The sequence below is a fragment of the Schistocerca americana genome, chromosome 8 (assembly GCF_021461395.2).
Source record: "Schistocerca americana isolate TAMUIC-IGC-003095 chromosome 8, iqSchAmer2.1, whole genome shotgun sequence".
Classification (NCBI taxonomy): Eukaryota; Metazoa; Arthropoda; class Insecta; order Orthoptera; family Acrididae; genus Schistocerca; species Schistocerca americana.
The window spans coordinates 119,865,228-119,891,634 of NC_060126.1; the positions used below are offsets into that span (position 1 = coordinate 119,865,228).

The 26,407-nt window shown below is 39.1% G+C and overlaps 1 long non-coding RNA gene across 2 annotated transcripts in view; it reads right to left on the reverse strand.

Annotated features, from left to right (window-relative positions):
• Nucleotides 1-1,883: 1,883 nt before the first annotated feature.
• The window catches only part of LOC124544592, a 75,958-nt gene continuing 51,434 nt past the window's right edge, over nucleotides 1,884-26,407 (reverse strand). For both annotated transcript variants that reach the window (XR_006967543.1, XR_006967542.1), the window contains exon 3: nucleotides 1,884-2,253. This is a non-coding gene — a long non-coding RNA (uncharacterized LOC124544592). The remainder of the gene's footprint in view (nucleotides 2,254-26,407) is intronic.

Sequence of the window (26,407 nt, forward strand, 5' to 3'; positions counted from 1 at the left end):
CTTTAGTATATCTAATTGTAATTGGTATATCGTATAAGAATTTGAGCTTCATGAACTTTTTATTTTTCATTTTCCTTAAGGGATACGAAAATGTTGTTGATTTAGTTTGTCCTGAAATGGCTACATGCGACTGCCTGTAAGTAAAGAATGGATATGGTAAATACGATTTGAAACTTTGTCCCCGTAACTTGCTTATAGTGACAGCAAATGCAATTTTAATTCGCTTCTTACCTGGTATTCACTAAGACCTCAATAAATTCTAACTGTATTTCAGGATTCTGATTGCATTTCGTACTTCATGTAAGCACGTTAGGCCATAGCAGCAATACGTAAATCATAATTTATGTTGGCAGGGGCTAATATTTTTGTCATTTCGAAAGGCATATTCGTATAGGAATGTCAACCTGTACAACAGGCAGAGATAATGGACTACTGCAGTGGTCACCGTCATAGTCTATGACACTGATGTATACAAATTATCCAGTTAATAAGATGTAATTTGTAATAAGATAAAATGAAAAGTGAGTTTCTTGTTCGTGAGTAAGAGGTTAGCTTCACAAACTACAGGTATGATGCCGGACATCTATGATGCCCTTTTGCCTACGATAGTTCAAAATTTTCGACAAATAGTAAGTCTTAGCACAAAACCGGTATGCAGTATGAGAAACGATTAAAAATTTTCTAATGATGCCTCAGTCATCTGTGTACGATTAGCATGTCTTGAAGAAAAGGGATGTTGACTTGAGAAGTAATATATATGAATAAAAAAGAAGCCAGTGCCGAATGCACCTTTGGAAAGACAAACGTGGGGAACAAGTATAATGTCGCAATAACATTATGCCTTTGCCCACCATTAACACCTGCACCATGAAAACAATCATGTTAGACAATGTTCCAGGATGCATTAGCTATTACCACCTCTCACCACTTGGGGGAAGATTCAACTTCCCAGAAATAGTGTTTTGGTACAGCAGTGGATATCTACTATGTGATGTGCAATACCTGACATGTATTTATATTCCCCTAAAAGCTAAAGGTATCATTTTGCTACAATGGAAGAGTAAAAATAATGTGTTTCACTTTCTGACTTTCAGCAATAGAAAAAGATCAAAAAATGTTGTGTGAAAGAGCTGTTGGCTGTGGTCCAGCTCAAAACATTGTGCTCTAGAGTTTGCCTATGTCACACCAGACTCTGGCCACCAATTGTGGAAGTCGGCTGATAGGGACCGATGGCCAGTCATGTGACTGTGACACGTCATTTACTGAACCAATGATGTATGCTGGTGCACTCGCTCTGCCAAGCATGAAATTATTTCCTTTTTATTTTGACTTTTCATGTGAAATATCTGTGATGAAGCGAATGAATACAGTGTGGTAACTTAACTGGTGTGGCCTTTCTCAGGCAGAATATGTCAAGAGGGATGTATAAGTGTTAAGATTTCCATGGGAAAAAAGTCAGGATTATTAGTTTGTAGCTGTGTCTGTGACGACCACAGATAAATTCTTCTCTATTATAAGTTTCTTTTCTCAGGCATTATCTCTCGATCTAGGACTGTTATACTCTGAAGATGGCTTCGAAAACATGAAGCTCTGGAAACTTTGTCTGTATTGAGAGTTCTGCCATAAAGAAATTGTGAGGTTGATGACGCATAACATACACTGCTACAGATAGGCTAAGTGGTTGGCAGTGAACGCCTTCAAGAATGCTGTTACATTTCTGATGGAACAAGATGCTGAATGAAAGTGAATAGGCCAATGCATGTATCGTCGTGTAACTAACGCTCTAGTACAAAGCTAAAACAGATGCCCTACACTGATCTCAGTGAAGGTTGTTACGCGAACTATTAAACAATGATACGTTACTCTCAATGAGTATTCTCATGTTGCTCAAATAATTTGTTTATTGTAAACAAAAATCAGTTTTAAATGCCAGGTAAACATTTCTGACTGTACTGATGTTAGCCTCACAATGATGTAATGTTTCTGTTGTGGTAACAGCAGAGCCACTGCGTCTCCAGCCAATAGGTGATGTCTTCTCTGTGCCCGTGACGTCGACACGTGGTGCTGCTAGTGTATTGGCTGCGCTTATAGTATGCGGATGCCCACCACAATAGAAAAAGAAAACATCGTCGATGATGAGCTGCTGTTCTCGTTGCCTGGAAGGTGGGTGTCCACCCCGATGCTAATGACTTTGTCGCTGCTGGCTGACCTGTCACAGGGGACATTAGGAGTGTCCAAGACAACCGAGCACACCTGTGGACAACAAAGACACTGATTTAAGTGCTGGTGCCTATGCCACATAAGAGAAATGTTAAATTTCAAGTTTTATGCCAAAACACATAGACCTTACACATAAAGAGTAGAGGGAGGTGCATATCACAAGGAACAGTTCATCAAAAGGAGTCAGTTTCCAAGTATGAAACAAATTTTAAACTGGAAACAATTATTACATTTTAGAAGTTTCGCCTCTTTAGCTGTTACCACGGATTTCAAACGTATAAGCTACAGTTTCTACATTTTATAGTTATACTAGGGGCATCCTCACATTTTAATCTTGTCATGTGGCTTTATGGTTAATGATACTTTGACAAAGGTAATGATATAAATTAATTTTTGCCTAGTGAAGTTACTAGTGCCTATATTTTGTTAATTTTTGTTTGTTTCATTGTGCTCATAATGTTTGTTACTATTTATACCATTAAGTTGCACCATAATATCCAAGAGTGTGAAACTAGCTATGGATGAAACTGGCTAATCGCCTAACATCTTTCAGTACAATCTTCTCGTACTTCCAGCCATGTCAAGAAGTCATACTTCCATGTGTTTCTGGACAAGTTGCTATTAGCCCACTGTGAAGCAGTAACCGACTGTTGCCTGGTTGCTGTCCTCATCTTTACTTAGCCATGGAACCAGCTGCGGCTAAGGCCATCCACATAAGACTTTGAGGATATAGCCTTGGATACAACTCGCAGAAAGTCAAGTTGCTCTTACTACCTTTTCTACAACTCATTCGCTGTCTGTTTCTTTTACAGCAGAGCAATTCAAAGATGCTGTCTTTAGACAAGTGAATGATGTAACTAAGTACTGTAATAATTTACAAATTATCAAGGTCCAATTTTTGAAAGAATATTGGTCTACAGCAATTCAGTGAGAACTGCTCATACATTTCTGGATCGAAGACTAGTTCAACCTGTCCAGGGCACAATGAAGGCAATCTGTAAGTACTGATGTGGGGTGGCTGTACAGTTGTTGTTGTGGGTATAAAACTTTTGTTACCATTCTGTGTTTGGTGAGAACTTGTAGCACCACTCCATGACAATTACGAGAATTATGAACATTTTCTTGAAAGAGTCTAATATTCTCATGGCCCTTACAGTACAGTGCAAAATATAACATAGGAGCTGCGGGAAGGTGGAAGACTCATGCCACTTATGATGATGTGCATGGCAGGCAACAGAATTTCAATCATTCTGATGACCAGTTTGAAGTAGAAAAATGGCAAGTAATAGTGAGGAACATAAATAAAGTGTATATAGCAGCTGCCACAGGTGACCTTGGTGGGGAGGAGGTGCACTCAGTGGGGGAACAAGATTGCTGAATAGCTTGGTTGGGCAGCTGATGGGAAGTTCTATTTAACTTTGTAAGAATGGAGACACTAATGAGTGGGGGAGACATTCCTGCACCACTGAGTGTGTGTGAAGAGTCACCTGACTTGCACCCCATTTATTATTATGACATAACTGATGGATTAAATGCTGCTGGTACTATTGGGATAGTGTGACAGTTTGACAAAAAGCAACTGACTGGAACAGGAACAATAAGAAGTAAAAATTCGTTGATGTGGCAAGTGTGAGGACTTCAGGCTCCAGAACAGTATATGAAAGACTGCAAGGAAGCAAGCACTTCTGAACTGCAAGGGAGAGAATTCAAATAAGAATGTTCATTACAAAACACAAGAGTGCCTCTGGACAGCACTAATATGATTTATAAATTCGTATTTGATGGAGATGCCAAATATGACTGCCATCAAGGTTGGACAGCACTCATGCAGTGTGCTTTTAGACTCCCACACTCAATAGTGAATAGGAAGAGCAAAGATAGAAATTCGATGCCTGTGACTGAGTTGGGTAAAAAAAAAGCCAAAATAAAAGAGTTGTTTTGTGGGGGAGAGCTGGTGCCCATTTCAGCTGATGTCAATCCGATTGTAAAAGTAGCAGTAGGTGGCTTAGAAAGTGAGGTACTGGTTGACAGCTGTTCACAGATTTCAGTGACTTCACCTAGCAAAATGAACACAGTACTACTGCTGACCTGTAACGTTAAAATTTTTGGTGCTACAAAGATGGTGTCCAAAAACAATCCAACATGAAGTCAAACTACTCTTGCAGTTCAAAGTTGTGGTCACAGAATTGCACACGTTTGAGAATTCAGAAACTGTGTTAACATGATCATAGGTATCAATTCTTTAATATAAATTGTTGTGATGTAAATGTCGAGCGGTGTTGTATAATAATGTACATGCAGTGCTAATGTTGGTAATACGCACCTGTGTGTGGTTTTTCTGTATATTGTTTTTCTTGTTGTACGTACTTTGTGTTGAACCGGTACCTAATAAACCATATGTATTTCCAATCATCATCATCATCATCATCATCATTTAAGACTGATTATGCCTTTCAGTGTTCAGTCTGGAGCATAGCCCCCCTTATAAAATTCCTCCATGATCCCCTATTCAGTGCTAACATTGGTGCCTCTTCTGATGTTAAACCTATTACTTCAAAATCATTCTTAACCGAATCCAGGTACCTTCTCCTTGGTCTGCCCCGACTCCTCCTACACTCTACTGCTGAATCCATGAGTCTCTTGGGTAACCTTGCTTCTCCCATGCGTGTAACATGACCCCACCGTCTAAGCCTGTTCGCCCTGACTGCTACATCTATATAGTTCATTCCCAGTTTTTCTTTGATTTCCTCATTGTGGACACCCTCCTGCCATTGTTCCCATCTACTAGTACCTGCAATCATCCTAGCTACTTTCATATCCGTAACCTCAACCTTGTTGATAAGGTAACCTGAATCCACCCAGCTTTCGCTCCCGTACAACGAAATTGGTCGAAAGATTGAACGGTGCACAGATAACTTAGTCTTGGTACTGACTTCCTTCTTGTAGAAGAGAGTAGATCGTAGCTGAGCGCTCACTGCATTAGCTTTGCGACACCTCGCTTCCAGTTCTTTCACTATGTTGCCATCCTGTGAGAATATGCATCCTAAGTACTTGAAACCGTCCACCTGTTCTAACTTTGTTCCTTCTATTTGGCACTCAATCCGTTTATATTTCTTTCCCACTGACATTACTTTCGTTTTGGAGATGCTAATCTTCATACCATAGTCCTTACATTTCTGATCTAGCTCTGAAATATTACTTTGCAAACTTTCAATCGAATCTGCCATCACAACTAAGTCATCCACATATGCAAGACTGCTTATTTTGTGTTCACATATCTTAATCTCACCCAGCCAGTCTATTGTTTTCAACATATGATCCATAAATAATATGAACAACAGTGGAGACAGGTTGCAGCCTTGTCTTACCCCTGAAACTACTCTGAACCATGAACTCAATTTACCATCAACTCTAACTGCTGCCTGACTATCCATATAAAGACCTTTAATTGCTTGCCAAAGTTTGCCTCCTATTCCATAATCTTGTAGAACAGATAATAACTTCCTCCTAGGAACCCGGTCATATGCCTTTTCTAGATCTATAAAGCATAGATACAATTCCCTGTTCCACTCATAACACTTCTCCATTATTTGCTGTAAGCTAAAGATCTGGTCCTGACAACCTCTAAGAGGCCTGAACCCACACTGATTTTCATCCAATTGGTCCTCAACTAATACTTGCACTTTCCTTTCAACAATACCTGAGAAGATTTTACCCACAACGCTGATTAAAGAGATATCTCTATAGTTGTTACAATCTTTTCTGTTTCCATGTTTAAAGATTGGTGTGATTACTGCTTTTGTCCAGTCTGATGGAACCTGTCCCGAAATCTGAAACATTACTGATCGCATTTTCACCTACATTGAGCAACTCTTCAAAATATTCCCTCCATCTGCCCAAGGCATCCACAGGATTCACCAGCAGTTTTCCTGACCTGTCCAAAATACTTGTCATTTCCTTCTTACCTCCCTTTCGAAGACTGCTGATTACACTCCAGAATGGTTTTCCAGCAGCTTGACCCATAGTGTCCAACCTGTTTCCAAAGTCTTCTCACGATTTCTTCTTGGATGCTGCAATTATCTGTTTGGCTTTGTTTCTTTCCTCAACATAATTTTCTCTGTCTACCTGGGTTCTGGTTTGTAGCCATTTTTGATACGCCTTCTTTTTCCTTTTACAGGCTGCCTTGACTGTATCATTCCACCAAGCTGTTTGCTTCACCCTACTTTTACACACTGCTATTACAAGACATTCTTTAGCCACTTCTAGTACTGTGTCCCTGTACCTTGTCCATTCCTTTTCCAATGACTGTAATTGACTACATTCAACTAACTGGTACCTTTCTGAGATCGCTGTTATGTACTTGTGCCTGATTTCCTTATCCTGAAGTTTCTCCACTCTTATCCTCCTACATATGGACCTGACCTCCTGCACTTTCGGCCTCACAATCCCAATTTCACTGCAGATTAAATAATGATCAGTGTCATCAAAGAATTCCCTGAATACACGTGTGTCCCTCACAGCCTTCCTGAATTCCTGATCTGTTATATAGTCAATGACAGATCTGGTTCCCCTGCATTCCCAAGTATACCGGTGAATGTTCTTATGTTTAAAAAAGGAGTTTGTGATTACTAAGCCCATACTGGCACAGAAATCCAAGAGTTGTTTCCCGTTCCTGTTGGCCTCCATATCCTCTCCAAATTTACCCATAACCTTTTCATACCCTTCTGTTCGATTTCCAATCCTGGCGTTAAAATCACCCATGAGCAGAACACTGTCCTTGTCCTTTACTCTAACAACTACATCACTGAGTGCCTCATAAAAACTATCCATCTTATCTTGATCTGTCCCTTCACAATGCGAATATACTGACACAATCCTAATTTCTTGCTAGACACTGTCAAATCTATCCACATCAGTCGTTCGTTTACATACCTTATTGCAACTACGCTGGGTTCCATTTCTTTCCTGATGTAAAGCCCTACACCCAATTGTGCTATTCCTGCTTTGACTCCTGACAGGTAGACCTTGTATTCTCCCACTTCCTCTTCTTTCTCACCCCTTACCCGAATGTCACTAACAGCTAAAACGTCCAGCCCCATCTTACTTGCAGCCTCTGCCAGCTCTACCTTCTTCCCAGAGTAGCCCCCATTGATATTAATAGCTCCCCATCTCATTACCATTTGTTTGCCAAGTCGTATCTTTGGAGTCCCTGGTTTGTCAGTTAGAGGTGGGACTCCGTCACCTCCAAAGGTCCGAGGCATTTTGCTCTGATTGTTGCCAGCATCATATTTAAAGTACCAGGGAAGCAGGTTGCTAGCCTTACTTGCCCCGAGTCCCATTGGGTTTTACCCCTAACCGCTGAGGGACTAACTGGTGGATTTAGTAGTCTTTGCCGCATGAGCACAAAGGTGACCACGACTCAGAATATGTCCGAGATGCCCAGCATTATTCCAAAGTAACTGGTATCCCGACTGTCGGGACCACTTACTTGGCCACTCATACGTTGCCCGTGGTTCATTAACTAGGACATGACTACAGGAACCCACACCATGAACCACATGTATTTCCAAATATGCAAATATTTATTTTTCTAAGAAAATCTCAGCAGGTTATGGGCCCAGGTGTGTGTTAAAAGGACACTTGTACAAAAATAATAACGTAGCTCTGTGCAAAAGGTTTTTAAAGTTATCTCCAAGAAGCCGTTTCTGAAGTTGTTAATTCCATGCAACCACGATGGATTCAATGAGAATTATCATCATCGGAGTTGTGGAAGGCAAAACAAATTGGGACATTTGGAAATACAAAATAAATATTTGTCTATGAGGAATTCCTGGTGCACTTGATGTTGTGGAAGGCAGGACAGTGAAACCTAGTATCATTTCAGAAAGTGCTACCGTTGAACAAAGGGCGATCTATAAAAGTGCTTTAGAAGCTTTTAACAAAGCAGACAGCAACGCTCTACTTGTTTTGACTACAAATATGTTGGAAAAAACTTAGCAGAAAATAATGCATCTAAATACCGCGTATGAAGTGTGGACAGAATCTCACAAAATATTTGATGGTGTCTCTGAAGACAAAGTGTACAACCTTTTTTTGGAGTTCTTTAGTTACAAAAAGGCTCCTGAAGATGATATTGTGACACATATTTCCTAACAGAAATATTTGTGGAGTGAATTGAAACCAGAAATGACCAAAGATATCGTAAATAATTCAGAAATGCCTGATTTGTCTTTTATTTGTAAAATATAAGGAACACTACCAGAAGACTATTTTTGGTTTAAATCTAGTTGGATGCTAACATATAGAGATGACAGAACAATTGATAATTTAACAAATCAATTGTGTGCATATGAAAAAGCTCTGAGTACAAAGGAGGGTGATTTTAGTAAACAAGAAGCCCTCACTACATACTCATCAAGGCTGTCATTTCAGCAAGTAAATCCAACAGATAAAAAGAAATTAATATGTAATTACTGCAAGAAACCTAACCATACAATTAAAGTGTGCAGAAAGTGGGCAGCGGATGGCAAACCTCCAAAACCAGCTACCACAGATACAAATATGCTACTTCTTGCTATGACATCTTCTGTGATGAACTCTGAATGTAGAAATGATGACTGGTATATAGACAATGGTGCAACAAGTCATATTACAAATGACAGGAATTGTTTCAAAATATTTCAGCGTTTTCTAACAAAACAGTCAGTTACTACAGCTAATGGTGACATAATTGAAGCAATTGGAAAAAGGTTCAATAGACATTAAAGCAGCAGTTGGAGGAAAATGGAACAGAATTACCTTGACAGACGTATGGTATGTACCTCAGATTCACAACAATCTATTATCTGTTCTTGCAATAAAGGATAAACATCCAGAAAGTAAATTCACATAAACTGCAGAAATTTGTCATCTTAAGATTGATAATGTTACTAGATTGGCAGTTGTCTGTGATTGCTTTGTAGGCCATTTTAAACTTGCTGTAAGAAATGTGAAACCTAGCTCCCTCAGCGCAGTTAATACCACTAGCAGAGACAATACGTTGCAGCTTTATCATGAAACATTTGGAAACCAGAACAAACCGCCATGTGAAGTCTGTACTTTGTAGCGAGTTAAATAATGAGGTGGAAATGGACAGTGAACTTTGTGAAGGCTGTATTTATGTCAAGGCTCTTCGTTTGCCATTTGGCAACAGAAAGAGGACAGCAGAACCAGGTGAACTTATTCACGCTGATGTATGTGGTCCGTTTCAAGTACCTTCTGTGTCAGGGCACTGGTATTTTGTTCTTTTCAAAGATGATTGTACAAAGTTTAGGGCAACATATTTCATGCAAGAAAAGTCTGCAGAAAAGTTAAGGCAGTTAATAGCTGAAGCAAAAGCTGCTGGACATACCATCAAGGAACTTCTGAGTGATAATGGGAAAGAATTTGACAACAAACAAGCAAAAGAGATTCTTCACAAAGAGGGTGTAATTCAACGCCTCACAATGCCTTACACTCCAGAACAAAATGGGTGCAGTGAAAGAGAGAACTGCACAGTTGTGGAAACTGCCAGGGCCATAATGCATGCACATGCAAACATTCCACAGAAACTTTGGGCAGAGATGGTGAACACCACAACCTACATTCTAAACCGAAAAGGGCCTTCCAGTATTCCAGGAACATATTCATATGAATTGTGGTATGGAAGGAAGCCAAGCCTGAAACATCCGCAGGTGACAGGCTCCACTTGCTATGCTTATATTCCAAAACAACAGAGGAGGAACATGGACCGAAAAGCACTGAAATGTGTCCTTATTGGATATGATCACAATGAGGGTTACAGAATTTATTGTGGAGAGGTGTGCAAACTCATTAGGTCATGAGATGTCATCATCGAGGAAAGGCCACTGAAGAGTGAGAAAAGTTCAACTCTTCCAGTGAATGTTTTCAGTCATCAGGATCCAGTACCTCAGACTGAAGACCAATGGTATTGATAGTGAGAGTGAAGAGGATGGCAGTTCCTTGGGTGTAGATGAAGACCCTCAGGAGGAAGATCAGGAAGACACAAGTGCAGAAGCTTTACCATGTCTGCGTGATCGGTTAACCCTCAGACCTCCACAAAAGTTTAATGATTATGTAATGAACCTCTCAATATCTTTCCAAGAACCAGAAACATACAGCGATGCCATGAAGTCTGTTCAAAACGATTTCTGGAAGGAAGTTATGGATTCTGAAATAAAAGCTCTTCAAGAAAATGAAACGAGGGATGTGGTTGACCTACCATATGCAAAGATGTCCATTCCTAATAGATCGGTGTATAAATTCAAACAAATGCTGATGGCTCAGTCAATAAATTCAAGGCAAGATTGGTGATTAAGGGTTATTCACAGCAGAGAGGAGTTGACTATGAGCAGACATTCAGAGCACTGCTAAGTGTTGCTGCAAGGGAGAGCATTTATATTGATTTAAAAGAAACCATTTATATGCAACAACCTCAAGGATGTGATGATGGGTCTGGGAGAGTATGTTGCTTGAAGAAAAGTCCATACAGACTGAAACAGGCTCTGCATTGCTGGAATTAGAAGTACAGTAATCATCTCACTAAACTGGGCTTTCTGAGGAGTGAAGCTGATCCATGTCGTTTTGTGAGACAGTAAGGCTGTAAGAAAATATTCCTTGTGCTTTATGTTGATGATGGTCTGATTGCAGCTCACAGTGAACAGGAATTTGAAGACATTGTCAGTGATTTAAGAGAAGAGTTTAAAATTACTTCAGTGCCTGCATCATTTTTCTTAGGTCTGGAAATTGACCAACAAGAACGTGGAACTGTATGTGTAAGTCAGACTCATTACACAGGAAAATACCAGAGCGTTTCAACATGAAGAACTGCAAGGCTGTAACTACACCCATTATAAATGACAATGATACAGAAGAAAGTCCTTGCAACTCTGAATTTCCATACAGTCAAGCTGTTGGAGTACTGATGTTTCTGATGTGTGGGAGACGTCCTGACATTGCATATGCTGTCAGTGTTGTATCATGAAATCAACAGATTGTGATGTAGTGAAAGTTAAAAGAATCTTACAATACCTGAGAGGCACAACAAATTATGGACTTTTATATAAAAACAATTCTAGGAAGCAGGTTTTAGAGTGTTCTAGTGATGCTGACCACATTGGTGGTGATCTTGGCTCTGGGCTCTCAACATCTGGTGTCCTTTGTCTGTACTCTGGGGTACCCATCACCTGGGTTAGTCAAAGGCAATCTTCTGCTGCCATATCCGCAACTGAAGCTGAGGTTGTGGCTGCCAGTGAAGCTGCTCAGGAAATTGTCTGGATCAAGAAGCTTCTAACAGAATTGGACCAATTGGAGGCAACACCAGTTCTGGAGGTTGACAATGAAGCTGCTATCTGGCTTGCCCAGAATCCCAAGTTTCACTGAAGAACGAAGCATATTCATATAAGGCATTTCTTTGTTTGTGAACTATTTAGTGCTTATGAAATCATAGTTGCAAAAGTAGATACTGTAGAACAACTTGCTGATATACTAAAAAAGCCTCTGTTTTCGATTAGATATCAGTATTTATGTAGTAAGATTAGACTTTGCAAGTTATTAAATAAGGGAGAGTGTTAATGTATTTTACATCTTTGGTGTTCTTTAATAACTAAAGTCAGTATTTCATGTTCAGTGGTTAGTAATATGCACCTGTGTGTGGTTTCTCTGTATGTTGTTGTTGTTGTTGTTGTACGTGCTTTGTGTTGAACCAGTAACTAATAAACCATGTGTATTTCCAAGTATGCAAATATTCGTTTTCTAACAAAATATCAGCATGCAGGAAAAGGCAGTCATCAGATCAGCGTAGTTAAACACTGTCAGAGTGAGCTAGAACTTGGACGGTCTGTTGAGCGCTGTTGGTAAGTGGGGTGTACTCAGCCCTTGTGAGGCAAACTGAGGAGCTACTTGTTGGAGAAGTAGCAGCTCCGGTCATGTAAACTGACTAACGGTCAGGAGTGCGATGTGCTGACCACATGCCCCTCCACATCCATATTCATTGATGCCTGTGGGCTGAGGATGACAAGGCGCCCATTTTGGTACCACTAGAACTTCATAGCACCTGTTCATGCTGAGTTTACTTAGGAAAAGGCAGTAGTAACACAATTTTTTTAGTAAAAGGAGCCATTTCTGGGAAATTTTGAACTTCCAAGTAGGACCAAAGGTTGTACCGAAAAAGAAGTATGAAATGTAAGTTATATAAGTTTATATTGTTTTGGAGTTCAAAGGGAAGCAGAAAAAGGATGTAAGAGTTATCCTCTGGAAGGAGGACCAGAAACAGATCCGTGGAAAGTTGATGAAGGGATGGTGGATGAGGCACATTAAAAAGGGTATGAGGTTTCCTGCTCTATGGGAAACTTCACAGTGAGGCGACTGTGCGTACTTGAGCTGGGTAGAACAATGCATTCTTTCCTTCTTCTATTCTCTTCCTCTTTTGTTTAATATATTGTTGATAATCTTCAGTATGTGCATATAGACAATTGAAGTGGGGAAGTCATTAAAATGGCAAGAGAATATGTGAAGTAAGTCAATGGTTGGATACAGGATGTCATGAAGATATCATGATAAACGTAAAATCCCAAAAGTAGAACAGTGTGAATAGAGTTTTGAAATACAGAGAAAATAACAAGGGGGACATGAAGTGAAAACAAGACAAAATTCTGGGTAAATCACAACATTGGAAGTAACACTCTGATATACAAGTATGAACAGTGTTTTTATGGTCTAAGTAAAATAGGTTACAAGAGGAATAAATATAATACAAATGTTACTTGGAACTAAAGTAACAGTGCGGAATGTGTAATATATACGATTGCAAGGATCTGATGTTAAGAAGATGAGTGATTTGTGTCACAGACAGGTGTGTGACCTGTATATTTTATGTGATTGGCTAAGGAAATAAGAGACTGAGCAGTGTGGAGCACCAGAATAGGTGGACTCAGGAGTGTAAATATAAAAAGATCTAGTGAATGAGTAAATGTAGCAAATGCATACAAGAAAGTATCATTTTCAGTCTATGAAAAACAAAAAAGTACATTAATGGACAGGGAAAAAAGTCTATGGAGTCATGAGTGGTATTCCTTGGACAGAGTAAATCATAATGAGCAATAATGGTAAGCTTCCATCACTAAAGTCATGACTAAAATTATTCTGAAAGTATTTGGAAAATGCAGCATAACAAATTAATCTGTGTGTAGTTAGAAAACAACCTTTGTTACATGGTGTGGAAAATGGTACCATTCAGGTGTCATTGTGAGGCTTATATTCTGAGATATATGAATCTAGCTCACATCTTGAGAAAGAGGGCTCTGGAGTAGCAATTGAAGTGGACCATGGTGTTGATGAGAAAGAAGGTGTCATGGCAGACATGGCGGACAGCAATACTCTCTTTTGTCCCATGCCTAGGGTTACATCTCAAGGTGGAGGATCATAATCACTTACCTCATATCTTATAGGTTAACACACCAGCACTAGCATGTGAAACTGTGTGGTGAAGTTAGATGAGAAGTGTTAAGTGGTACGACAAAGTAACTGTGATAACACTACATACATAGCATAAAGAGATACTCTTACTGAAATATGTTGTATTGGAATTAACTGGTGTTACTATCAGTGCATGTTTTCTTAAGATATATAGTGCTAAATGTTGGGGGGTGTTCTAAAAACTGGTAAGACTTGGTAAAGGAAATGAAAATGCCAGAATTGAAGGCTGTGAACAGTTGGGGCCAGGAGAAAATGTGAGAAAGTAAAATATACCTACATGATGTAGAAATAAAGGAAAGAGAAGTTTATCATGTACCGATATTCAGAGCTCATGGAAGTTTCAAAAACAATGTGAGAAGATTGAGACATGACAGTGGTAGATTCTTCCACTTTGCATGCTCAGCAAACTCATAGCTAATCTCTCGATAAATTAAAATAATGAAGGAGAGTGATAAGTATATGCAGTCACAGGATGATGGGCATACAATTTGATTACAGTAAGCTTTGTGAAAACATGCTTTGTGATTTGAGAGTTAGATCTCAAGATATATCAGTTTCAACTAAGCACTGACATTAGAATTTGTAGGACCACCTGAAGGCAAGAAGCTACCATTGTTGCATAGGGAGGAAAGGGAGGGGGAAGGGGGGACAAGGGCACCACGTCATTAGAGCTGGCAGGAGAGCATAGTTGCTGAAAGTTTCTGGAGAGCTGACATAAGGTTTCGCTAAGGCACAAACAATTAGTAAGACTGAATTTCTGAGGACAGATATCCCTTGGAAATTAGTGAACAGATGAGTCTAAGGAAAGGACAATCAAGGAAAGAAAAATAGTACATCCGAAAAATGCATTTTAAGACAGTAAAAATGAAATGAAAATTTTTCAGAGAGTTTTGCTAAAGAGTATCAAATGGCTCTGAGCACTATGGGACTTAACATCTACGGTCATCAGTCCCCTAGAATTTAGAACTACTTAAACCTAACTAACCTAAGGACATCACACAACACCCAGCCATCACGAGGCAGAGAAAATCCCTGACCTCGCCGGGAATCGAACCCGGGGACCCGGACGTGGGACGCGAGAACGCTACCGCACGACCACGAGATGCAGGCTAAAGAGTATCCACTGGAGAAAACAATATAGGACACTGCAGTTTTGATAGACAAATAACTGATAAAGTAGCTTGTCTGCTGTCACAGCAGCCTCCAGTGTTCTAAGTAAGACAGACAGGCCATTGAATGGAAGAAAATGTCTTGGGGCTTGGCTGATGTCGGACCTACTTCAGACTGTAATCTGCCTTGGTTACATCATCCACATAGGCAGTCTTTTTAGTTGCCGTTTCAATGTTTATTTTTCCTGGTGGCAATATCTACAGACTTAGATGGAGGTAGTTTAAGAGAACAAAGCATATGGGAGGCCATACATCATGACTCAACCAACTGTCGGTCAGTGGGTTGAGACCTTCATTGGTATACTGGCTCATTGTTGTAACAAGATGTTGAAGATCGCTGTGTGGTTGAGTCTAGGTTGTTGGTGTGATTTTTGTTCTGAAGAAATCGTGTGATTTTATTGAAGGCAAAGTCCAAAACTTTCCTAAGAGCTACATGGCACAACATCAAAGGGATTTTAAGGTTATCTATGAGTAACTAAATACGACACAATGGGATTGTTTTGTATCCACATAAGTTTGTCTCCCAAACTCCCTGAATTCAGATAAGTACTGTTCTCAATTTTGCATAAATGTTGTGCATTCTTAATGTCAACCTCATTGGCAAGTAAGGGGCCTCAACAAAATAGTTGATTTTATCACATAGTCTGTTCTTTCTGTGTTGGTACACTGACCCTTTTCCGAGTGTTATTGTAGTCATGCAAGATTCAGTGATGTGTGCAGACTGGAGTGCAGCATAAAAAGAACTGCCTCATAGGTAGGGATTGTGCTGCTGGACTTAAGGCATGCAGTCTCTTAACGTAGGTCTATGATAAAATGAAATTCTGCACTCCTGTTAGATTGTCAATTACCGTCACATGCAAGTTGTTCCATATTATGTTACCGTACTGTGTATTGTCTTGGTTGTTTCTCTCTGTGCAGTCCAGTGTACTTATTTATATTAACATCAAATTGATAAAATATGTTCACAAAATAACCGAGAGAAGGTCAGTTTTTAGTTCTTAACAAGCATGAAACAAAAATTTGTTTAATTCACATACTGTGTAAATTCTCTTATGTCTGTAAATAAGTAAAAATCCATTCTTATTTTTAAACACACCCAGTGTTACATTAAACTTGTTGAAACTGCTGAAATTTTCCTGTTTGTAAAAGTTAACTTCTTGAAAACTAGCAGTCATAAAGCTTTGGGCAGCGGAAATGATAACAGTGGGATATGACAATGCCAAGCTCCAAATGGTGCGCTGGAGGCGATACCAGTGCAGCATGCTAGTTGTCAGCAGCCAACTGCTTTAAACTTGACCATATATGCCTTCTTGCCTCTATACACCCAAGATCCATATAGCATGTAGGAAGGTAGGAGATGAGGTACTGTTGGAAATGGACCTATGAGGGGCCATCATGAGTTGTGCTTGCATAGCTGAGTCAGTAGAGCACTTGCCCACAAATGACAAAAGTTCCAGGTTCACGTACTGGTCTGGCACACAGCCTTACTCCACAGGAACTCTCAGATCAGTTCTTGCTCTCCTGCACAGTGAGAATTCATTATGTCGTCTCCAAGGCAGGCCATTCTCACATGTGTCATAAGGCCTATAACATCTATCCCTCAAATAATAGTTACCAATAGGTACTGACGTAAAGAAGAAATTGGTGCAGGAACAGCTCTTCATTGTGTCATTGTGCCCCTCATCAATAGTACTCCATGTCCCAATATATGAGGTATATATTATTCAACTGTATGTTTTAAATGTAATCTCACTGTGTCACTACATTTACACAATTAAGGTTGCTGGGAACAAAACATGAGACAAACCTGAGCAGTATACAATAAAAGCATATGGGTGATACAGCAAGAATGCATTTATGCATGTTGACATCAGCAAATACTACAGGACAACTTTGGCAGTTTCTTTACAAGCCTTTAAGATTTTCCACAGTAGATGCATTAGCTTTGCTGTGAATGTATTTATTGTAGAACATTTGACAAAGGCAACTGGAACAGCATGCAAAAGAAAATACTCTGTAATGAGTCACTAGATACCAATGATTGCTTATGTCAAAACACTCACTGGATAAAACTCATTGATCTTTGGAAACTTGTCAGCATAGACAGGATTCAAACCACCTAATTGTGTTTCATTGGAGAGCTGGTCACAGAGGCCATGATAATAATTAAGAATCTATTCTCTGCAAAATGGGTTTTTATTATTTCAGAGCCTCATTGCTCACTATTTTTGAATGAGACAGAAATTAGCATCATCAACAATTTTACAAACATTGATTGTTTGATTTTTATTAATGCACACCACTGTTGCTTCTCTGAGGCTTTGCAGAAATGCAGTGTCTGCCATAGACAGAGGTCATATTGGATGTGGTATGCAATGAAATTAGTTAAGGCTTTCACTTCTCTGAGAGACAGATGTGCTTGTCTTGCACTGAATGACTTTTGAAATTTCTTACATGGTTATGCATTCAGAGTTAATGCCCTACACCGATGCTAACAGCATGCATCCCAGTAACAGCAATGCATTCATGTGTGAAGTCACATAAAGTTGATAACCTATTAGTGTCATTTTGATCAGGGGCATGGAATTTGGGATTCTGGTCTGCTACTCATTTTGTTTACTTAGTAGCATTTCACTTGCAAGTGCTGGAATTTCCAACACTTAATGCAACATACAGAGCTGAGAGAGATCACGGAAAAACAATGTAGGATACACTAGATGCTGAAGAAAGATACCTTGAAACAAAGGCAAATGCTTTTACTTGAGGTTGACAGATGAAGTGAATGTGTCATTGCTTACTAGGCCATTCATTCTTTTCATTGTGTTTATACTTGCTGTACTGAAATAAAACTTTCACAGTTGTGAAACAACTTGAGGTGCTCATAAACAACAGAAGTAGATGAGAAATTGACACTGCACACTTATTGAAAATTACCTATCAAATTATTAAGTTCTATTTGTGCTTGCACAGGTTAAGATGAACATTAAAGATTAGCTGGAAAGCTTCTACTTTATGGGAAGAAACCATTGTTAATACCACAGTTCTCTTATTACTGCTTCTTGCTTTGAATTTACAGAATTCTAGTTATAATTATCACAGAACAAGTCTGCTTTCAAGTAACACTTTTAATCACTTTTTCGCAGAAGAAGCTGACTTGCACTGTGGTGTAGTGGTTATTATACTAAACTATTGAATGGGGGGTGCTGAGTTCAAAACTCACCTGCAGTATACCATTTTAATTTCTATATTCAGTTTGAGTACATTCTAGAAGTATCCACAAATGTCAAGAATCATCGTACTGGAATGTTCTATATATGTGTGTGTGTGCGAGTGTATACCTGTCCCTTTTTCCCCCTAAGGTAAGTCTTTCCGCTCCCGGGATTGGAATGACTCCTTATCCTCTTCCTTAAAACCCACATCCTTTTGTCTTTCCCTCTCCTTCCCTCTTTCCTGATCAAGCAACCGTGGGTTGCGAAAGCTTGAATTTTGTGTGTGTGTTTGTGTTTGTTAGTGTCTCTATCAACATACCAATGCTTTCATTTGGTAAGTTACATTGTATGTGTTTTGGCCAAAGGCTCTGTGCTCTTGTACGTGCAAGTGCTGAATAAATCTTCTTTAAGTGAAGTAAGTGTCCATCATTCATCTAAGTACACCTTCTTCTACATGACATTATTCTGGTGGAGATGCTGGGTATTGGAACCTGTGACGACACAGTTGCTCCCATCAGGCCACAACAGAGCCACCGTTAATGTGGCGAGAAACCTGAGTTTGGGCCATATTCAACAGATTGCAATCTACCGGAGACAGAAGAAGAAGAGGATATTACAATGACAGCGACTGTGTGCCACCACATGAGACATCCTTCTGGGTTCTCTGGTGACGATGGCCAAGATCCAAACAAGTGGCTGAAGGTATATGAGCATTTGGCCAAATTTAACAAATGGGATAACACTGTGTGTTTGGCTAACGTATTTTTCTACTTGGAGGGTACTGCCAAGCAGTGGTATGAGAACAACGAGGAGAAGTTAACAAGCTGCGAAGTATTCTGGGTGGAACTGCGCAAGTATTTCAGTGACACACAGTGACAGAAAGGCAAGGCTGATGATAAATTAAAGTGCAGGGCACAGCATCCACAAGAAACTACTGCATCCTACATTCAAGACAGCTTCGAGCTGTGTAAAATAGTGGATCCTAGAATGAAGGAGGAAGATAAGGTTGCACATATCATGAAGGGTGTTGCTGAGGACATGTATCAAGCCCTACTCCTGAAGGAGGTTTCGACAGCAGACGACTTTATAAAATGGTGCCAGTATATTGAGACAATGCATCAAAAAAGAATTACATGCAAGAAGTTTGAACGGCCAGATTAGCACTGTAGACTATCAACCAATAAGCCAGAGAGCATACCATGTGTCAACAACTGAACGTCAAATAATTTGCGATGAGATAGAGAAAATGACGAAAAATGACTTCATTCAACCTTCGCAGAGCCCATGGTCATCACCAGTGGCCCTTGTCAGGAAGAAGGATGGCAGTTGGTGCTTTTGTGTTGATTACAGTAAGCTTAATAAGATAACTAAAAAGAACGTTTACCCTCTTCCAAAAATTGATGATACACTAGATGGTCTGAAGGAGGCTAAGTTTTTCTCAACCATGGACATGTATCCGAGATACTGGCATATTGAAGTAGATAAACCTGATCATCAGAAAACTGCATTCATCACCCCTGAGGGCCTGTATGGGTTTAAGGTAATGCCATTTGGTTTGTGTAATGCACCAGCAACTTTTGAATGGATGATGGATAACCTTCTACGTCAGCTGAAGTGGACGATTTGTCTTTGTTATTTAGATGACATTATAGTGTACTCAGAGACATGTGATGAACATATCAAAAGACTGAGGGCTGTTCGTAAGTGTCTCCAACAAGGCAGACTGAAAGTCTGTCTTTGGAGCAAAAGAAATCAAAATACTTGGACACCTAGTGTCAAACTACAATGTGTGGCCAGACCCAGAAAAGGTGAAATCTATAATGGAATTTCCTATTCCTAAAAGTATTAGAAATGTGGGAAGCTTCCTCATATTATATTCTTATTACCATTGTTTTATCAAAGACTTTTGTATCAAAGCCAGGCCACTCCATGAGTTGTTAAAAGCTGATGCTAAATTTATCTGGGGTGGTGCTCAACAAGATTCTTTCAATGTGCTGTGAAAAGTTCTGAAGACTGACCCTGTAATTGGTCTGTATGATGAGAGAGCACCTACAGAACTACACACAGATGCCAGCGGTTATGGGCTTGGTGTTGTTCTGGTGCAAATTTCGGATGGAAAAGAAAAGGTTATAGTCTATACTTCTAGGGCACTTACAAAAACTGAGAGAAACTACTCAACTACAGAAAGAGAATGACTTGCTGTGATCTGGGCCATGTGCAAATTTTGACAGTATCCCTATGGAAGGCCATTCACAGTTGTTACACACCATCATTCATTTTGTTGGTTGACAGAATCGAACAGGATGACTCGCCAGGTGGGCACCATGTTTTCAAGAGTATGACATTACCGTAGTGTACAAAAGTGGAAGAAAACACCAAGATGCAGACTGCCTCTCAAGAAACCCTGTGCAAGACCATCAAGGCTTGGTGAAGATAGTGACTGTCTCACTACACTTCAGGATCTCTCTGCTTAGCAGAAGAAGGACGCCAATATATCTCAAATTACGCTTGCCCTAAATCAGTCAGAGGATGTGAAAGGACAATTTAAGGTAGTTAATGGATTACTTTGCAAGAAAAACTTTGATCTGTTTGGAAAGGGGTGGCTACCAGTGATTCCTGAACACATGTGCTCAGATGTTCTACAGAAATTCCATGACACACCTGAGGCTGGACATTTAGGATTTGTTAAGACATACGATAGAATCCGCAAGAGATTTTTCTGGCCAGGTTTATTTAGGAGTGTCCGTCACTATGTATCGTATTGCAGAGAGCGCCAGAGGAGAAAGGAAGTTCCTCAGAAACCATCTGCCCAACTCATACCAATTCCACCAGCCGAAACACCTTACCAGCATGTTGGGATTGACCTCCTTGGATGATTTCCAACGTCTGCTAGTGGAAAAAGATGGATTATTGTTTGCACTGATTATCTGACACACTATAACATTACAAAAGCTGTGAAAACAGCTGAAGCATCCGAGGTAGCCAAATTCATTGTGGAAGACACTGTATTAAAACATGGTGACCCAAGGTCGTTAATTACAGATCGAGGGAAAGTTTTTCAATCGAATCTTGTGACAGAGATAAGCCGTCAGTAACATTAATCATCACATGATGACTGCCTACCATCCGCAAACTAATGGGCTTACTGAATGCCTTAATAAGACCTTGGACAACATGCTATCATTGTTTGTTAATGTTGAGCAGAGCAGCTGGGAGGGGGTGCTACCTTTCGTGATGTTTGCCTACAACACCGCAAAACAAGACACCAAAGGATTTACGCCATTTTTCCTGGTGCATGGGCGTGAGGCGACTATGACAATGGACATTGTGTTTCCATTACATCTTATGGTGTGGACGATGACCACATCAGCCAGGTGTTAACCAGAGCTGAGGAAGCTTGGCAGTTAGCTCAACTCTGCATGTTGGAGGCTCAAGAAAATGATCGCTGAAGGTATGATGTGAGCTACCGCCCTGTTGTCTACCAGCCTGGTGACCTCGTTTGGATCTTCACTCTGGTTCAGAAGGTTGGTCTCTCTGAGAAGCTCCTCAGGCCCTAATTTGGACCTTATAATGTTGTAAGACAGTTGTCTGATGTTACTTAAGTTGAAGATTTTGACCCCGACGCAAGATTAAGAAAGATCGGAGATACGGTCCAGGCCCTTCAAATGAAGCCCTACAAGGATCATGCTACCCAGGGTAAATTCAAAGTTCTGGTGACAGGCAACAAGCAGAAACATGATGAACAGCAGAGTGGCAAAAGAAGTTCTAAGAAGATCACCGCCAGGGTAAGCATCAGTCATCGAGGGTCAGGGTGTGCAGTATCGATGACTCGTTCCCGGACTAGGACAACGTAACGCAGAGATGCAGTTCTCTTAAGGAGGGAGCAATATCACAGAACAAGCTGAGTAGTACTGTGGTGTAGTGGTTATGATACTAAACTGTTGAAAGGAGGGTGCTGAGTTCATAACTCATCTGGATTGTACCATTTTAATTTCTATATTCGGTTAGAGTACATTCTAGAAGTATCCAGAAATGTCAAGTATCACTGTACTGGAATGTTCTGTAGTTGTACATATACTGTATGTGTTCTAGCTGGAGGCAGTCCTCTCCCCACTCTTATATGTGGAAGTGCTGAATAAACCTTCATTAAGAGAAGTTAGAGTTCATCATTCATCTAAGTTCACCTTCTTCTATATGACAGTATTGTTCTGAACAGAAGTTTTTAATCTACACAGTGGCAATGACTCACTCAGTGATTTGCACCCCATAAAATTACCAAATGTTAATAACCAGAAAGTCAAAACTGATAGTAAATAATGAATTATTTATCAGCAGCTATCAGCAGTTTTGTGAGTATAATTTTTTTCAAAGGCAGTGCAAAAGTTACAGTACAGCTGGTGTATGACTGCCACACTAGTGGCTCTGCCTCAGGTAGGATAAGGTATGCCTGGGAAGATAATGGGAAGTTATGTGCTAGGTAAGAACTTAGAATTGATCTTGCACCTGGGTTTTTTGAAGGAACAGAATCCATTTGGAGATGGGTTGTATTTAAAGTAGAATAATGATGGAGCAAGATATTTTTTAGCTGTGGTGGATGGTGGAATACCACTTTGGGAGGAGTGGGAAAGAATACAGGTAGAATGTATATCAATCCCGAAACCAAAGATGCACTTTTAATAATGTTAATCAACAACATATTTATATTTCAACAGTGCCAATGTCAGTTCCATGTTAAAATTAGGACGCAAAATAGAAATCTCACATTCAGTCTGTGTTGGGAAAAACCAAGTTACATCAACTGAATATTACAGCACCACACATTAGCATACGACCTGATACCAAATGTCTCACATCACTGTATACTTTACGTAAGTGTATTACAACAAATTATATCCATCATTGCAACAATAATGACACCTGTAAAGCTTTGATTAGCTAATTAAGTAACAGAGTGGTACTTCGAAAGTAATTTCTTGAACAAATTTTAAACAAACAACATAGTTTCATATTTTGATACAACCTATTTATTTAATAAAGAAACAAGTTAACGATAATACCAAGTAATGTATTTGAATCTTAAGGAAATGTTAACTACAACATCTGAACTTTAATTAAAAAGGAAATCATCATTATATATTTTCAGTTATCGTATCCAACATAAAACACTATTTTGTACAGAAAATCACAAAATCCAAGACAATCATTACTATTTATGGATATCAAGCAACACATTGGAGTTCATGAAAACATTATCAACAAAAGCCAATTTGTAATTAAGAATAAGATCAATATTTTATACTTTGCATTATTGGGTCAGAAATAAAAGATTATTTTACACTCTAAAATACAAAATTCACAATTTCAACCACAGAATATCTATCTGGCAATTTGTTTGATGTATAACTGTTGCAGCAAGAACTATTGTAATTAATTTTTTTAACTTTAAGTATTGTATTTGACTGTTTCAATAATTACTATTTTGTTTACTTGATTATTAAAAATATGTTTATATCTGTCAGCTGCAGAGGCAGGAGGTGAGAGATATTAGTTGTTGAGAGTTTTGTTATTTACTGTTGTGGAGTGGAGGAAATTCACAATAAATACCAAGGAGATGTAAAATGGTGTTAATTTTTAGAAAGCCTGGATTATAAAAATTATGATTATTCAGGCTGCAAAGAGAGATTTACACCCTGCATTCTACATGGAGGGTTGCTAAACATAGGATGAGTATTCCATTCTACTAAATTACTCATAGCAACAAATACTTGTTTGAAAGTTCATTGCTGGCCATATTTAGAGCGTAAAGATTCATGCTTGATTAGTAGACGGTATGCTATAAGTCCTAGATAAAGTCCTTGCAGTGGTGGTTCAATCTTGTCTCCCATTGACTTGAAAAGGAGGCTCAAAGTTAGCATCTGCATCATATGAGTTACTATCACGAATCCTAAAACATTACAGAATTGGGTTTTTGTTGTTATGAAGGAGTATGTTTGAGTTTAGAAGCCTTATTGCCTCCTGGCTTGGTGTGGGAGACCAACACAGGAAAAGGTGGAGTTCCATACACTTGATCACTATAGGATGCTGAGTACGAAGCTAGGCTACTACAGGAAGTGGACTGAAATTCCTGAAAGGATTGTGGTGTTTGAGCCAGCTATAGATATGTGGCTGACTGGTGAAATGTCACTTTCCAGTGACAATATATTATTTATGATAATTACATACAGAAGTGGTAAAAGTAAAGTACATGAGGAAATCAAACTGTGCATCTTGATGACTTGAGTTCAGTGGAGTACTGCATGATATGGTGAAAACTTTAATTTTTAATGGACTTAGATCTTTATAGGTAATGATTACAAAACTTTTTAAATTATACTACTGGTAAACCAAAAATACTACTATCATAAACAATATGTCATATAAGGGCTGAACTGCAAATTGAACATGTATTGATATTGTTTGTCTGAAACTTATCTGGGTCTAGAGCATCAATGATTTGATTAAAACCACTTAAATTGAACATAATCTTATAATGTCAACATGCGTTACTCTGTGCCCTAACCCTTCATGTAAGTGTATTTGCAATCAGATATGCAACATATTTCTGTGCCAAATTAAGTTTATATTGTTTGATTAGGTTAGGCCTCTAATTAAATCAGCTATGATTCACATGCAGTGTGCTGTGAGAAAACCAAGAGCACCATATAAATGAGCAAGAAACTGTGCTAAGTTTTCATATGCAGTGCTTATGTATGTAGAAACATTTGCTTGTGTTTGCTTGTTTTAAAAGTTTTTCATGATAGCACCATATTATTTTTTTTTTTTTTTTTTTTTCATTTCCAGTCTCGAGTCCATATGGATGAGCCTCATTCATCTTCTCCAGAGCTAAGTTATTTTTAATGAATTTTTGTCAAGAACCTCTGAGGAAATAGTTTGAGGAAAGGTTTGATGTGGCAGACAGATTCTTTAAAAAAGTAACAATGCTAGTCGCAGCAGTCAACCTGCTGTAAATCTAAATGTATTTATTTATTCAGTTTCAGAGTCTGATACTTGCCCACAGGTAAAATGAATGCCATTCAATATCTCCTTTTGAGCTGAATAGAAACTGATGGGGAGGCTGAGATTTGGAATACAATGCTCCTACTGTTTCAGTGATGCAAAATATCAACCATCATTCCGCTATTGCATCAAGAAAGACTTTCAGTCTTCAATGAACAGAAAAAAGGAAGTAACTGACCAGGGTGTCTGCTAAAAACCCAACCCTCCATTCACCCCAAATGATATTCTGCATATGCATGACTACTCTGGAATTCCACACTTCAGTACTTGCTCAAAGCGTTCAGTTTACAACTTTCACACGCCATCTCTAATGTTTCACTATATAACAGTGCACAGGAAAATCGAACACTTAAATCTTTTCATGTGAGCTCTATTTTTCTTATTTTGGTACAATGATCATTTCTCCCTCTGTTAGTGGGTGTCATCTAAATATTTTCACACATTGGAGAGAATGTTGTAGATTGAAATTTTGTCAAAAGATCTCAAATCAGTGAAAAATGCCTTTGTTTTAATGATTGCCAAGCCAACTCGCATATTATATCCATGACACTCTTTCCCTATTTTGCAATAATACAAAAGGAGCCACTCTTCTTTGAACTTCCTTGATGTCCTGCATCAATACCATCTGGTAAGGATCCTATACTGCACAGCAGTACTCTTAGCAGAGGATGAACAAGCGTAGTTAGGCAGTCTCCTTAGCAGAGCTGTTGCATCTTCTAAGTGCTCTGCAGATAAAATGCAGTCTTTGGTTTGTTCCTCACAACATTATCTATGTGATTATTACAATTTAAGTCATTTGTAAGTACTTAGTTAAATTGACAGCCTTCAATTTTGTCTCTTTTATAGTGTAACCGAAATTTAACTGATTTCTTTTAGTAATCATGTCAATACTTTTTATTACTTAGGGCCAATTGCTAGTTTTTGCACTGTAGAGATATTTTGTCTCAACCATTCTGCACTTGATTTTGGTCTTCTGATGACTTTACTAGACACTAAATGACTCTATCATCTGCAAACAGCCCAAGAGGGCTACTCGGATTGTCTCCTAAACTGCTTGTAAAAATTGGGAACAGCAGAGGGCCTATGAGACTTCCTTGGAGAACACCAGAAATCACCACTGTTTCACACTATGACCTGCCATCAGTTAATCTGAACTACAATCTTTCTGACAGGAATTCACAAATCCAGTCACACAACAGAGACGATACTCCTTAGGGACACAATTTGTTTAGACGTCAC